The sequence below is a fragment of the Onychostoma macrolepis genome, chromosome 23 (assembly GCF_012432095.1).
Source record: "Onychostoma macrolepis isolate SWU-2019 chromosome 23, ASM1243209v1, whole genome shotgun sequence".
Classification (NCBI taxonomy): Eukaryota; Metazoa; Chordata; class Actinopteri; order Cypriniformes; family Cyprinidae; genus Onychostoma; species Onychostoma macrolepis.
Genome location: NC_081177.1, coordinates 8701109 through 8717925, shown reverse-complemented (window position 1 = coordinate 8717925; position 16817 = coordinate 8701109). Strand labels below are relative to the sequence as shown.

Genomic DNA, 16817 nt, shown 5'->3' with positions numbered 1-16817 from the left:
TGGCTGTTTTTCTGCACTTGAGTCAAAATCATTTTATTTATGCTATTACAGGGGCGAGGCCAGAAATCTTTAAGTGGGTGGGCCTTCATAAAAAGGGTGAGCAAAATGTAGTCTATGAAAAACAACTTTTAACAAAGGCAACTCTCACAAACTAACAATAAAATGCTCTTTCTGTTTTCTGTCAAGTGTATATATATATATATATATATATATATATATATATATATTTTTATATTTGTATTAAATATTTTTTACTTGAAGCACTGACAAAAATGTATGTAGTTGCCTTTGCATCATTATCACAAATCATCATTTTGACAAGCGTATGGTATTTATTGTTGTTTTTATTGTTGTTTTTGTTGATGATGATGTTTAATAAATTACATCACTGTGGAAAATTGCCAGCTTCTTATCAGGTGAGCCACAATTAAAAGTGCTTTGCCACTGTGCTATTGTGGCGGTTAAAAAAATGCAAATATTAATATGAAAAATATTAATAATGTAGTTTTTTTTTATAACAATATAATACTATAGTTTTTTGGCATAAAATATATAAAATTGGCAAAATATAGGCTAATCATATATTCCTTTCACTAGTTGAAAAGCTTAAACCTTGTACAGTGTCTTGCAAATGGAATATGTATTGTATTGCCCATAAACTTGATATTTACTCATTTACTTGATATTTACAGTCCTTTATAATGAGAAGCAATAACTCTTATACACTGTAAAGTTTTCTACACTAGAGTTGGTCAGTGCTACTTGAACAAAGTTTTAGGTATAGTTAAAAATTATATTCCAGCAAAAAACACAGTATTCTCATTCATAGTGTTTGCAAACAATTAAAGTGCATAAAAATAATGACAGCACAATGCTTATGAAAGTGGTCTTGTTTATAGTGCTTTCTTATACACTGAACTTGAGCAATAGTGATGGGTTATGTTGTACTTCCAATGTTGACCACTAGATGTAGCTTTAATGCAAGAAGTGGCTCTTAAACCTCTCAATTTAACGTCTTAATTTAGCACTAGGTCACACCAATAGATCAAACCTTCCTTTCTATTTTTCTTCAGACCTTAATATAATATATTCCCCTCCCTCCATAAATAAAATATGCCTGTAAATGTGAAAGTAAAAGCAGTGTAAAAGGCAACACGAGAGGCTAAAATATGCTTCTATAATATCCAAACCATGCAACATATCATTTCAAGGCCTTTATTTGGACATCGAGAACAAGCTCTGTCAAAGTCAGCCATGAACATTGTAGCTCGCTTTTTTTTTTTCTGAATCCATAAAAAAGCTTGATTACAGCTTGTGTGCTTGTTGATTGAAATGATACATTTCGCACAAGATAGAAATAATCCGAAGAGAATGTGGCGCCTTACGTAAACCCTGTTTCTGTGGTGTTTTGACAGTTGCCAGGGTTAATTGGCTGTGTTAAATTTGGAGCTCTGTTCCACAGCTATGAACCCATGACTGTGGGCAACTCACGCACCGAGGAACATGTTATGGCAGGGCATGCCGATAATTACAGAGGGAGAGCGGCAGTGTTTGGGAACCGAACAGGGGCTGCTGCCAACACGCACACAGTAGAAACACCTTGTGCCTCAGGCTAGGCAGACAGCCATCAGTGTCTGTCATCTTTCTGTTGCTCTCTCCTGCCCACCAACACTTACCTGCTCAAACTCTTTCGCTCTTTTATTGAAAGATTGCTCTTTGTGAAGTCATGCCAGATTCTCTGAGGCTGATGAGCAATTTAACAAGTTTATACCAAGCTCCCTGTTAGGGAAAGGGCACTAGTATGGTGAAGAGGATATATAGTGGAAAGTTTAGATGCGACTTTTAAAATAGTCTTTTGTTGTATGTATTTTACTTCAAAATTGAATGTTTAAAGGAATAGTTCATCCAAAAATGAAAATTTGCTCAACATTTCAGAAGCCCTCAGGCCATCCAAGATGTAGATACATTTTTTTTTTTTTTTTATTGGAACACATTTGGAGAAATTTAGCATTACATCACTTGCTCACCAGTGGATCCTCTCTTCTGCAGTGAATGGGTGCCGTCAGAATGAGAGTCCTAAAAGCTGATAAAAACACTCCAATAATCCACAAGTAATCCACATGACTCCTGACAGTCCATCAGTTGACATTTTGTGAAGTGAGAAGTTGCATGTTAAGAGAAACAAATCCATCATTAAGACATTTTTAACTTCAAACTGTTGCTTCTGGCTAAGATATGAGTCCTATATCCATATTGCTTTCCCCATTGAAAAAGTCATCTTGACTGAATCAGGAGAGAAATATGCACAGATCAAGCACTGTTTATAAGCCAAAACAGTTTTAAACAAATATGTCGGTGGATTTGATGTGCAGCATTTCATTTCACAAGATGTTAACTAATGAACTAGATTACTTGTGGATTATTGTGATGTTTTTATCAGCTGTTTGGACTCTCATTCTGACGGCACCCATTCACTGCAAATGATCCATTGATGAGCAAGTTATGTAATGTTAAATTTCTAAAAGACTGTAAAAACAAACTCATCTACATCTTAGATTGCCTGAGGGTGAGTAGATTTATTAGCAAAGGTTCATTTTTGGGCAAACTATTGCTTTAATTCAATTAGTTACTTGGCATTTCATTGTAGGCTAGTTATTTGTAAAATTCACCAGCGATTTCTGAGTGAACATCATTTCAAAGTGTTTGTTTTTTTTCCCCCCACTGTACAATGGCAGTTTTATTTGCTAAGGAGAAGGCATTGAGAAGAGGAGCTTTCCTCTCCAGCACAAAGATTTGCCGCAATTACAGAATTGCTTCCATATGTGGATCAGGCAGCTTCTCCCGCTGCCCCCTCCAGCCCCTCTCTCCTTCCTCTCTTTCTCTGCGTTCTCTCTCCCCGTCTTTTAGCAACTTCCTTCCCCGACTTCTATCTGTTTTTTAGCCATACTATATTTTTCCGCCCTTGCTTTCTTTCCCTTAGTACCACGAACGGTTTTGAAAAGGCCACCTTTTAAACAAAGTCCGTCTTAATCAGAACATCCTGGTAGTTTTGGCAGTGGGCTTCACTTGTGCTGATTCAATTAGAGTGAGAGAGCCAGGGACAGAATGCGCCTGGATCCGAAAACGAGAGAGAGAGAGAGAGAGAGAGAGTTGGAGGGGGGGCATGAAGGGAAAGAAGCGAATGAAAAGAAGAAAGAAAAAATGTGGTTTCACCAAAAGAATTCGGACTGGAGGGAGGCAGCCTGGTGAGTGCAATAGGGAAAGGTGGAAAATGAGAAGCGAAGGAGAGGGAGAGAGCGAAATGTTTTTTGACAGAGGTCGGTTCAGAGAGGGTTCATGGTGACATCATGGCTGATTGTGAGGAAAGTATAGACAGGAGGGCCATTCACCTTTCATTGGACACATATGTTGGCGGGTAGGCCGCGCGCTCATTTGCATGCGCTTATTGGCACTCCGTTAAGGTTTTACCGACAACTCTGTTTGGACCGCCGAAGCGCGCTCGCTCCCTTGACTCGCGCACACAAACATACAAAAATAAGTACAAGCATGCGCACATATGCAACCACAGATTAAATATGACATGTGGCTTATACATTTACATGAACTTTAATGCAAAATGTATACCACAGCCTGTCCCATTTTTTTCCCTTATAGCTTTTTCCAAAAGCTCTCTGTGTTGTTTTTCCCCGTGTATGTTATTTCTTCGTGTCAGTTGGAGTCTAAATGTGTACATTTTGCCAGGCGGAATGAATGAGGCCTTTTATTGCCCGAGCCGTGCGTTTGACTTTGAAACTGAAAACGGATGCCTTTCGTGTGCGTGTGTTCGTGTATTTACGTGTGCGTGCTTTGAGTAAATCTACGTTGTGCTTGTTCGCGCGCGCGCGCGCATGCACATGCACGCCTCGCGCTCTCTCCGCATGTCTCATTGCAGCACAAAACTTCACATGACATCAATCTGCATGCAAGGAAATAGTGATCTCATTACAGGCATCTTGTTCCTGATTAAAACCTGCCGTTGCCACCAGCCTCTCTCTTTCCTCCCCTCCCTTTTTCGTTTTCTTCCCCTTCTCTTTTCCATCCAGACCCACTAGTCCTTGGCACAAATAAATACACGTCTTAGTGGAAATGTTATTCGTTTATTTATTTGCACTCCTGACAATTAACACGGGGGAAAAGAAGGTCACGGATGAAAAAGAATGAAGGAGGAAGGATAAAATAATGATGATGTCAGAGGCCTTTAAGATGAGTTATGATGTCATAGCAAAAAGTGACAAATGCAAACCATTAGGGGCAAAACAGGGGGGAGAAGGGGAGCAAATGACAGAGAGCCTGTGTTCAGCTGTGAATTTTTTTTTATTATTATTTCCAAGAGTATTGGAATTAGAAGTGGGAGTGTAAATTTACTAGCAATTTCTGAGTGAAAATTGTTTCTACACCAGTTTTTTTTTTTTTTTTTTTTAATACATTTACTAATCGATTGTTGAAAAGTGTCTGTTTGCAAATTTCAGAAACTCAGCAGACATAGTATGTAATCCGATATGGACCACAAAACCAGTCAGAAGCAGGGGTCAAATTATCGATTTTTCTTTTATGCCAAAAATCATTAGGATATTAAATAAAGATCATGTTCCATGGAGATATTTTGTAAATTTCCTACCATAAATATATCAAAACGTAATTTTTGATTAGTAATATGCATTGCTAAAAACTTCATTTGGACATCTTTAAAGGCGATTTTCTCAATATTTTGTAATATATATCAATATATCAATATATATATTAAATAGTTGTATCTCGGCCAAATATTGTCCGATCCTAACAAACCATACATCAATGGAAAGCTTATTTATTCAGATGTATAAATCTCAATTTGAAAAAATTGACCCTTATGACTGGTTTTGTAGTCCAGGGTCACATATAGTTCCCTTAACATTTTATGACAACTATTACTCATTAGTTGAACTGCTTATTCATGCATATTTGAAGAAAGAGTAATTTAGTTAGTAGTATCTGAATACCCATTCCATATTCAGATACTTATAACTAAATGACTAATAAAAAAGTTTACAGACATTTCCTTTAACCCTAACACACAACACAATACAACAAATCATTCAAAATCTTAATATTTTTCATGTGTAAAAAAGCTAAACAGAAACTTTTTTCATATTAACAGTAAATTGAACACTATTTTTATGGACATTTCTTAGAGTGTACTACACATGTAACATACATTCCTTAAAAAAAGGTTCCAAAATTGCAGTGATGCCATTGAAATAACTATTTTGGTTTTCACAAAGAACTTTCAATGAACAATTCTTAAAAGAACCATTTTTTGGAATGGTTCTAAAGATCCCTTTACACTATAAAGAACCTTTTGTGAAGAGGAAAGTTTCCATGGATGTTAAAGGTTCTTCATGGAGCCATCAGTGCCAATAAAGACTACTAAAGTAGGCATGTTCAGATGCAAGAATTCTGTATAAAAGCAGAATAACAGGAAATAGGGAGAGTGAAGCAGGTGAAGGTGAAATGTAGTGTGGAAGACTGAAAGACAAAGTCAGAAAGTGACAGACAGGGAGGTACACAGGTAGTGTGGGAGAACGAGAGGAGCGAGAGAGGAAGAAAGAGAGAGATAGCAGTCTGATCTGTCTTCATTATCCTCCACTCTGCAGTCTCCCAACACAGAGATCATAAATCTCAACCTCCAGCACACTTCACTGACAATGAAACACAAACACTGCTAACCTCTGACCTCTCTCCTGCTACTGACACATACTCGCACACACACACACACACACACACACACACACACAGACAGACAGACAGAGAGAATGACAGCACATACTGTAATATTGTTTGAACTAGATGCTCCAACGAAAATGTAAGATCCTAAGCATTTTGAAATTATTTGATAGGGAGACTCCTAAACCATTGAATCTCAAAATAAAAAAAAAAGGTTTAAATATCCTCATATTCTTAGTGATCACATTCTAAATTAGTAGTTACCTTCTTTTGACAGTTAATGATATGTAGATAAAGCTGTGTAGGGTAGGTATGTGTGGCAAAGCAAACCACTTCCTGTTGACTTGTGTAACCTATTGAGACCCAATGCCAGCCCTGCTGAAGTGTCCTACTGCAACAATTTAGCTGCGCTCAGTTTGGTAAATGGTTTTATCTTAGCAAAGAAAAATCTGAATGCTGAAAATGTTTTTAAACCTTATTTGACAGGAAGTTCATATTTAGTGCAGTACAAACTAAATGGAACCTTAGTACACACCGAAGTTGTTTCATGCCCAACTAGCCTTTCAAAACATCAGAATATGATCATATGTAAATACATTGCCTATTTTTGTGTAATTAGTAATTGAGTTTAAAATAAAAACAAGTGTTCCATTTGGTTTATTTGCACGAATTACCGTCAAACCCAAGGCTGAACCTGACATGCCACCTCCCTGAGCTTGAGATGGCACCGTTGAAAAGGAGCCAGTTAAGGTGTGTCTTCACAGTGAGGTTTCTGGGGGTTTCTGTTAACCAAAGCCAGTACAGAATGGCAGCTTTAGGAAGAACCCAGGCAAACGCCCAGAACCACAAACAAGCCAGCGCAGAACTGTTCCATACAAACACAAACTGATTGAACACTGTACTGATATAAAACACATTAAGAGCACCATATAGCCGGACACACCCTCGGCACCATGAAGTTTGGAACTTCCCATATTTACAGTCTCCCATCATCAAAAAGATGCCATTTTCTTCTGGACTTTTGTAGCAAATAAATCATTACTATTGATGCCAACCCTGAAATGATTCATCGGTGTATATTATTGGTTTGTTTTACGCTTTTCAACTTGTTAATCCAGCATCATTTTACATGTTTTCCGGTTTCATATTTACTACTGTCCATGCAAGTTTGTAATTCACATGAATAGCATGATTTAGGGTTTTCACACTTTCATGCTGTTTGAAGCACGTTATTGCATTTGTTTTCCAACTGGAATAACATGCACCAATGAATCGTTCACAGAAAGACCAGGAACATGTATCGGTTAAGTAAGACCAATTTTTATTTCATGTCATCTTGAAAAGAAACTGTATCCAGCATTTTAACTACCAGTTCCTCATTGGCATTCCTTCATCATGTGCTACTCAGTGCATGTCACTTGTAAATACACAGAGTTCAAGGAGTGAGAAAAAAAAGGAGAAAGAAAGAAAGAAAGAGAGGCAGAGAATTAAAAACAGAAATTTAAGCTTGCCTCTGTTTCTTCCCTCTAGGCATTTTGCGGCTTGTGAAAAATGTGCTGTATATTTGAAGGGTGGAGTCACGTGACCCAGACAGGGTTCATGAATCAGAGCGCATAATTATTTCTAAGAGAGACGAAAAGAAGAGAAGGAGGGAGGGAAAGAGAGTGAGAGAGGCAGAGAAAAGGAAGAAGAGAGAAAGAAACGACCGTGTAGTGTGAAAGGGACTCTGATGAACGGAGGCGCGCTTCTCTTGTCTTCACCTCGCGGATTTTAGTCACAGTGGGTGAGTTTAACTTTCACAGAACCGATCAAACGATGTTTTTATTAGTTTACTCTCTCATGTCTGTCACGTATGATACATATAGCAATGGAGAAGCCGCGGTGATTTCAAACTAAACCTGAGTAGATACAACTGAGGAGCGGGAGAGCGATGAAAGAATCGAATTGGTCACAACTTTTTTGTTCGTTCGTGTGGCTCGTGCGACTCGGTTCTCTTGAATTCGTCTAATTGTAGCGCGTGCGCTGTGCTTGTGTTTTCATTTATTTTCGTGCGGCGTTGATGCTTGGCGTGCGAGTGTTTTCTGGGTCCAGCGATGTGCTTCAAGATATGACCGCATAGCCTACCTTTACCTGGTGAGTTGTCCCTTGACATATGTAAAATATTTCTTTGACAGGTATTGTTTTCCTTTTAGCCTTAAGTGTTAATGTCGCATCCCCGTGGCTTACAAGTTTTAAGTTACTTATGTGTGTGTAAATATGAGATTAGTTTGTGCAAAACAAACTATTTTGTACAGCTTAAGGGAAAGGAGTTTTCAAAAGCATCTCATGCAGTGTATAAATTGTTCTATTAATAAAACTAACATGTGGTAACAGCTACATTACCATTAAAAAAAAAAAAAAAAGTTAAACGATGTAATGTAACAAACATGGATACGTTGAGATGCGTCACGTTTTTGAAGGAACAGAGAAGAACGTTTTAAGAATGCGTTCTCCTTACAGTGACAATGAATGGTGTTAAACCTCAAAATGGATGCAAAATCACTGTACAAGTAGAAATAATCCATACAACTCATGCACTACATTCAGAGTCTTTTGGAGCCACATGTTAGTGGTAATGCAAGGGACCAATCAAAATGTACATTTTTATCCACTGGTAATTCTGACATCTGACCAAGCTCTGCATAAGAGAAGTGGTCATGCGTAAACAAGTTGGATATTTGTAATAAATTGGTTGATGCAATTCACAAAACTGAGCTGAATGATTTGTTCCGGTTCTTGGGTTGATTCAGTAGTCCAGACACTGGAACGTTGTCAGCTAATTTGGGTTTGTTTGACACACAAACCCATCTTGTGGCTTCTGAAGACTTGGAATATGAGATATGTGGACTGTGAGTGTGCTATCCCTTTGAGGTAACATCTACATATTGGCTTTGTACAGTGCAGTTTCTTTGAACAAGTATTGCATTTTTTTTCTATTGTAAGAAGTAACAAAATGCATATAAATGCACATATCAAGGGCTTTTTGTGTTACTTTTTCTCTTGTATTACCTGATAGCTGAACTTCAGTACAGTGAAGCTCCATTGCATTGACTGTAGCACCTGTTCTTTGTGCTTTCTGACTCAGTGCTTTGGATCAGTCTGTGATCTGAAAGAAAATTGCTTTCCTTTGCTTTTCATCATGCTGTGTGTGAGATTTTCACGAGCTGAAAAGATTTTTGAAACTTTATGCCAGCAGTGTTTAATAGTGTCAGAGCCAATCGTGATTTATGATGTCTTCTTTTAACATGTGACAGAATGTTCACATCCAAACACACATCTGGGGCAGAGGAGCCGTCTGAGCGCGTTACAACATTAAAAACAACAGACTTACTCAGCACATGCACAAACAAATGTATGCACGGCTCTTTTTTTTTTTTTTTTAAATGAGAAAGGAATGGGCCAGCCCTTTTCTGTCTTCAGCTGTTTATGTCTCACAGATCAGCAACATGAGTTTACATGAACTCAGACAAAAGAAGCAAAGACAAGGAAAAACAAACTATTGTCAAACCAGATATTCACGTTCCACCAAAACCAAAACTCCCACTCTGACTCCAGCGGGACTGTGGAGTCTGATCTCAGCGGTACAGTAACTGTAATGGAATACGGGAGTGTCTTAATGTGTTTGTGTGTTTGGGTAAACTGCTGTCATTATATTCTTGAGTTTATTTTCCCTTTTGAGTGACAGGGAAATGTGTCCTTTCTTCACTGTATATCAACTTTAACCACAGTATTAGATTTACAGAATCACTTCCTGAATCTTTTATAGTTTATTCTTAGTGATGTTTTTATGATACTGTAGGTACACTATTTCACTTTTTACAAATTTCACTTTTATTTCAGTGTGTTACTTATGAAAGCCTGTTTCCGCCGCATAATTAAAAAAAATAAATGAATAAAAAGGCAATTGTGGCTTTTTATCTTACTATTTAAAAAAAAAATTCTCACAATTCTCAGATTGTTTCTTACAACTTTTACTGTTTTCTCGCAATTTAGAGAAACTCAGAATTCAGAGAAACAAGTCATATTTGTGAGTTGTAAACTTAGGATTTAAAAAAACTTATTTCTTACAATTCCAAGTTTACATCCTGCAATTCTGGGTATATATCTCATAATAAAGTAAATTGTGTCTTTTATCACAATTATGATTTCGTTTTTTCTCACAATCTGGACTTTTCTTCTTTAAAGAAACTTTTCTAGTTTAAAAATCGCTCAATTCTGAGTTTAAATCTCACAATTCTGATAAAAAAAAAAAGAAAAAGTCGCAATTAATTTTTTTAATGTATTTTTGTTCTGTGGCGTCAATCAAGCATCCATTGTTACTTGCCATTTCTTTGTAATTATTTGTGAGATTTATTAGCAATTTCTGTTCCTACTTCATTTTTTTCAGTGTAAAACTCCCTTTTGTTTTTGCATGCATGTTAAGTAGGTTTAACGCGTTGCTTGAACTAGGCCAGGGGTAGGCAACGTCGAACCTTAATTAGCTTGTTCAGGTGTGTTTGATTAGGGTTGGAGCTAAACTCTGCAGGACAGCGGCACTCCAGGACCGACGTTGCCTACCCCTGGACTAGGCCTATGTGTGTTACTGAACATAGGAGATGTTTTCATGAAGACATGCATGCTTAGACCACCCTACTGTCTATCTGTCTAGATCCCAATTTTTCCTTCAGTCTTCAGCTCATCTGGCTGCTCTTTGGCTTGTAATCATAAATCCAGAAGTTTATCCACGACTCTCTCAGGAATTTTTGGGGCAATAGAATGTAAGTGGCAGGGAGGGGCTGAACAGGTGGTTTATGGGGGATCAGAGAAGGTGGGGGGACTTTGTTCTGTACTCTGTAATTATGAAGGAAACCATCAGATCACTGCTTCCCCTGTATATTTTTGCAGGTGTGCAGGGATGTATCCCTTTGACTGCGTGTGTATATAAGACTTTATATGTCAGCCTGTGTGTCTGTGAAAGGGAGAGAGTGTCCAACATCTGCTTATAAAAGTTCCTGTGTGTGTCAGGGCTTTTATTAATGTGTCTGTGTTAGTGTGTGTGTTTATACTCATGAGTGCGAATGCTCCCCGTGCCAGTGCTACTGTAATGAGCGCCATCTATTACCTTCTATTGCTCTGATTAAATAAACTGTGTTCATCTGAAATGGCTAGTTTAGCTCAGCGGCCATGTCATTTGTTTTTATAAATCTGATTTCTTGTCTGATTACGCTATGTAATAAACCTCAACTACAATCTAGCAACAATCATGTTAATGCTCTGATCCTTAACCAATTATTTAACCTCATTTCCCACAGAGGAATACTGCAATAAATAAGCTCACTGGTCGTGCTCGTTTTCTCTCTATTCCGACGTTTTATGGGTCTATAAACAAGTTTCTCTCTTTTTTTTTTGTTTTGTTTATCCGTTCTTGCAATGTGCCTGCGCTCACCTTGTCCATATCACATTGTGGAACAGAACTGTCACAACTGTCTTTCATCCACTCCGTTTATCCCATCACTCTTTCCATTGCTCCCTCTCGTTTTTCCATGTGTCATAAATCCATCCAAACCTTGAAAGTTTGGTTATTTGTTTATTTATAGAAAAGAGAGAATTTAGAATCCTGAATCAAGAATGAATCAAGAATCCATGAACAAGTGTGACACCCATGTAAATAATATAGTAAAAAGTAAGTGACTGTTAATGATTTTAAAAAGCTTTTCGAAAATATTTATCATTAAAAATATATAAAACTCTAATTTGGTTTTGTAAAAGTTCTGTAAAAAGCTTTTTTAACTGTTGACTTGATGTTTTTATTAATATTAATATTCATATAATATTTTGAATTATTTATATAATTAATTATTTAAAAAATTATAATTAAAATGTGTATATACATTTATTTATTTATAATTTCATCCATCTATCTATCTATCTATCTATCTATCTATCTATCTATCTATCTATCTATCTATCTATCTATCTATCTATCTATCTATTATCCATCCATCCATCTATTATCCATCTATCCATCTATCTGTCTGTCTATCTACAATTTTTAAAAACAACGTGTGTGTGTGTGTGTGTGTGTGTGTGTGTAGATAAATATATAGATAGTTATAGATATATAGATTAAAAAAACACTTACAATATTGATTGTTTTTAGTTTATAAAATGTTAATGACAGTGTTACATGATATCCAGTTTAATATGAGGTAAGAGCACACGTTCATGGTTTATTGTGAATGTCAGGGTGCTTGAGCCTTACAGCTGGGTCTGTGAGAGTATATAATACGCTCTTTTAAATTATTACTTGAGGGGCAAGTTATACCCGAGTGCTGTGATAGATATTATGGCATTGTCAGTGTTGTACAGTGATTGGGTGTGAAGAATGTTTGTTGGGTGCCAGGAAAAGGTTCAGTGTCAGACTGGTTTTAATTGATGGGATATGTGACTCCGAAGCAGAAGATCATCTATCACTCTTAATGTTGTGCTACCATTTGCCCTGTCAGAAGGCAGAGGAATTCGAACGTGTCAGTTTTATCTCCCACAATAAAAAGGTTTATGAAGGCTTTCTTGGAAACGACTGCCTGATGACAATGATACGCTTTGTTTAATTTTGCAGCAGACCAATTCGGTGAGGCTATATTTTATTATTGTTTATTAATGCCGCTTGACAGCACTGTAACCACTGTCCCCTGCTGTGATGCTGGGATATGGGATGTAGTAGGGGAAAAAATAAAACAACAAATGAATCAGTAAAAAGTTATCTTTCTGCAATAATGTGTGTTTGTATGTGCGTGTTAATGATGTCTGGCCTTTGAACCTTCAGCACTCAGTTCTGACCCTCCTTATGACCATGTGACCTCCACAGTGCCTGGAGGTTCCTCAGCTGCAGACTTTCCACACAATGCGTCTCGTCTCCAAACATCTTTCTTCAATTGATTCCACACAGATTTCATTCAAGGTTACAGCACACAGTGCTATGTCTTATTGCAATATCTCCTGTGCATAACAAATAGACATCCAGTTTTATCCATCGAAGTTTGCTGTAAACATCCCTCGGACACATATGCTTATGTTTTATGCAGGATGTGACACTTATTTTTCAGCAGAAAATATGCAAACTACAAGCAGATCTCTTTTTTATGGTCAGATGTGGTTTGTGTTTTCTGGTTTATTTTTTGCATGGTCAAACTATAGTTTGCCTGGGAAATGTGAGGCGTTTTGGGAAGCATTTAAAACTTTTACCGTGCATTCAATTTAGGAATCTGGGAATCAATAAACAGACACTTTTAAAAATGAAGGTTCTTTATTGACAATGATTAAAAAGCTTTAACATCCATGGAACCTTTCTAATGCACAAAAGGTTAGTATAATGTTCTTTGCATTAAGGAAAAATGGTTCTTTTAAGAACTGTTTGCTAAAAGGTTCTCTGAGGAACACAAAATGGATCTTCAATGGCACTACTGCAAAAACCTCCAGGTTGCATATTTAACTATTGTAGTGTGCCTTAGAAATGCGAGGTGTTTTTGTGAAGCATTTAGAACTTCTACACTGCATTCAGTTTAGTGCATTCAATTGAACCCATGAACTTGGTGTTGCTTGCACTATGCACTACCACACTCTTAAAAATAAAAAGTATTGGCTTTGCTGGTTCCATGCAGAACATTCAACATCCACAAAAGGTTCTTTAGATTTTAAAATGCTCTTTACACTTAGAAAAATGAGCTACGTATTGGTTGGATTTCATTACAATGGGTCTGATTAGATGAAAGTGTCCTTTTCTCCTTTTCCTTTGTGTTTTTACTCGCTTTTTAGGAATGGAACGGTTTATATTTGCTCTTTAAGTGAGCTTGATGCCTCTCGTAGAAGTTTCCAGAGCCCTGGTCCGCAAGGCGTTTGATCTGAGTCCATACGCCCCGCTCTTGTGGCCTCCGCTATACGGTGCCTCTGCCTGTCTAAGGGTGTTTAAGAGTATACGGTCAGATGTGTCAATCCGTCTTAGCGCTGATCGACAGCAGGAAGGCTAATGTGGAAAGTTAAAGTAGCTTTTAAAGTAGAGCACCGTGAGCTTAGAACGAAGGAGTGGAAATATTCAGAGTGTAGACAGGAAATGAACCCAAACCGCTGTACCATCCCAAATCCGTCACAGCTTTGGAGGAAGAATGGATTGCGGTTTTAGCCAGGCAGAGGGAGGAAAAAAAATAACTCACCATCGGCTCCGGTGGTTAATGCCTCCTATGACGCCTTTTCTTTTTTTTTTCTTTTTTAATACTGCGTACCAGTTAGGAATGATTTTTGTTATGGCTCAAAAGTTACACAACAGGTCAAACTTTTGGAATAATATGTTTCTTGAGCACCAAATCAGAATTTCTTATTAATACCAATGTTGAAAACAGGTGTGCTGCTTAATATTTTTGTGGAGCAGCAAATCAGCATATTAGAATGATTTCTGAAGGATCATGTGACACTAAAGACTGGAGTAATGATGCTGAAAATGCAGCTTCGCATCACAGGGATAAAATACATTTTAACATATATTGAAACAGAAAATAGTTATTTTGAATTGTAATAATATTTCACAATATTACTATTCTTACTGTGTTTTGATCACATAAATGCAGCTTTGGTGCGCATTAGAGACTTCTTTCAAAAAAAAAAAATAAATCATAGTATTCCAAACTTAGACCATTAGTGTAGGTCTCAAATTGTTGTTTTCCAAGCAAGAACGCGCAATATCTTCGGCGGCAGGGACACTTGATCCGTGAGAGGCAATTCTCTCCTGAGTTGAAATGGATACTTTTTCTTCCTTTAAACACAACCTGCTTACCCTTTTCACAGTGGCAAACTGCAGTACTTTAGAGGAGAGTAGACGTCACACGCCCGGCTCGGCCCAGCCCCGAGGAGCCATGAATCACATAGAGCTGATTCTGTCAGAGATACACAGCGCATCACCCAACCATGCCAGGAGCATTTTCTCTCTCTCTCCGTCTCACTCAATCTTTCTTTCTTTCTCTGTGGCTAATAGGCCTCAGCATGCTCTGCTAATGATGTGTTTGTTCTGTGAGGAGCAATGTAGAAACGGTGGTGAAATCAGGCTTTTGGAAAGTCCCAGCCTGTTCTTATAATCCCTGCAAAAGTCGGGTCTGCGGTGGGTGCCCGCTGTTGCCCCCCTCTCGGCCCAGAGCGGGCTAGAGGAGTTTGAATGAGCGTGTGTGTAAGGGTCAGCCAGAGAATAGCAGTAATGAGAGAACATGTGTATATGTACTTATACATGTGTGTGTATGTGCGCCCCGGGGGCCCGTGCCAGAGAGAGAGAGGGCGAGGGCCCTAGAATGAGCTCACTTTCTGCACAGCCCGCCTGCCATAAAAGCAGAACATACTCTGTAAAACTCTTTGCCGATGTGACTCATGAAAATACGCAGGCGCCAAGTGTTTTATTAATTCATTATTGTGTTTGGGAAAATTCTAGGAACACACAGATCCCTTTTCAATCAGTTCCCCTCTTTTCAAATGGCTGCATGAGATTTGGATTTTCCCCGGCTCCCTTTTTTTTCCTCCTCCTTTTCCACTATTTTTCTGCTTTCTTTTTCTCTCCCTGTAAAAGCTTTTCTGGGCGTGATTTTGATGTTTTTCTCCGCTGTCTCTCTCTCTCCCGCAGTTCGTCTTGTTTCTTTTCTTCGGCTTTTTATTTTATTCCCAACGTTCTCCTTATTTTGTTTCTTGATGTTCTTACTACTGGTAAGAGTCAAAAGTTCAGAAGACTTAGAGTTAATGCAAGCCCTAAAATATTATAGTGAGAGCCAGAGTGAAATTGTATTTCCAGCAGACCACTTGTTTAGACCAGTTTTATTGTATGCTGTATTCAGTCCAGTTTCTAATTTTTCATCCTGTGATCAGCATTCTAATCTATCAGTTTTATTAATGCAAATTAAAAGTAAATAAATAAGTAAATAAAATATTTAAACAAACAAACAAACAAATAAATTTGAAAATACATTAAATTTAAAAAAATAATACAATGTAAATTTAAAAAACATGTAAATATTTAAATGTATATTCATTAATTTAAATAATATCTTAATTTGAGAAAATATGCAATACTTGCCTTATCTTGAAATAAATACAAACAAATAAAATGTAATTAAATAATTACATTAAAATACATTTAAAAATATGTACATTTTAAAAATAAATACATTTAAAAATGAAATAAAAACATTTAAAAACACATATAAATAAGTAAATACATTTAAAATGAATACAAACATAAAAATAAACATAATCGTACCTTAATCTGAGAATAAATCTGAGAAAATATACAATATTTAAAAGATTTATCTTGTCTCATTTTTATCTTATTTGATCTTATCTTGTATCGTAATTGACTCTTTTAGAATTTTATATTTTTTATATTTCTTTTATATTTCATGCATTGCATATGACGGTAGAAACTAAGCATTTCAATTGAAATAGAAGTCTGGTACCATTCCCGGTGGATATATAAAAAATATTTCCCAACCTTGACTGATATGTGTGGAAAACATAATTATGCTATCATTTTAGTTCACAGTAACGCTTTCAGTTCAGCAAATAGCACATTTGGCCTGAGAGCGAGCAGCTCCACTCTGCTTCAATTGCGAAGAATTTATCCTATGCTGCCTCAGTCTCCAGAGTAAACACGTTGACTTCGGCAATGTGTGGTTTTAGATGGTGAGCTCTAAATGATATCTGTTACATATGGAACAGTTCTGAGGGGTCACGGACGGAGCTGCAGCGGGAGCGGGAGGGGGTTTGGGGAAGGGGGGTGATCTGGGCAGGGATGGGTTCGAGGGCACACAGTCGCAGATGAAAACCAGACCTGGAGAAAAAGAGAGAGGGAAGGAGGAGGGGGAGAGATGGCAAGGCCTTGTTGTGGCTGGCTATGGGCGTGTGCCTATCTGCAGAGCTCCTTCCTTAGACGTGGCCACCCTAGCTTGGATGCACATGTGGAAGAGTTTACTGTAATGGAACTCTAAATTAGTGGTGGTTTGAAGCTGCCTGCAGCAGTAGGCTGTAAT

At 37.5% G+C, this 16817-nt stretch overlaps 1 protein-coding gene across 3 annotated transcripts in view; it reads left to right on the top strand.

Moving 5' to 3' along the window:
- rarga (retinoic acid receptor gamma a) overlaps positions 1–16817 on the top strand; it is a 77314-nt gene that overhangs the window by 15299 nt on the left and 45198 nt on the right. Inside the window, exon 1 of one of the 3 annotated variants that reach the window (XM_058762650.1) lies at positions 7374–7525. The exons of 1 other annotated variant lie outside the window; for it this stretch is intronic. The gene's annotated coding sequence lies outside the window, so the exon portion shown is untranslated. Of the gene's footprint in view, positions 1–7373; positions 7526–7744; positions 7876–16817 lie in introns of those variants that run through there. One more of the 3 variants, XM_058762652.1, reaches the window with a different exon arrangement.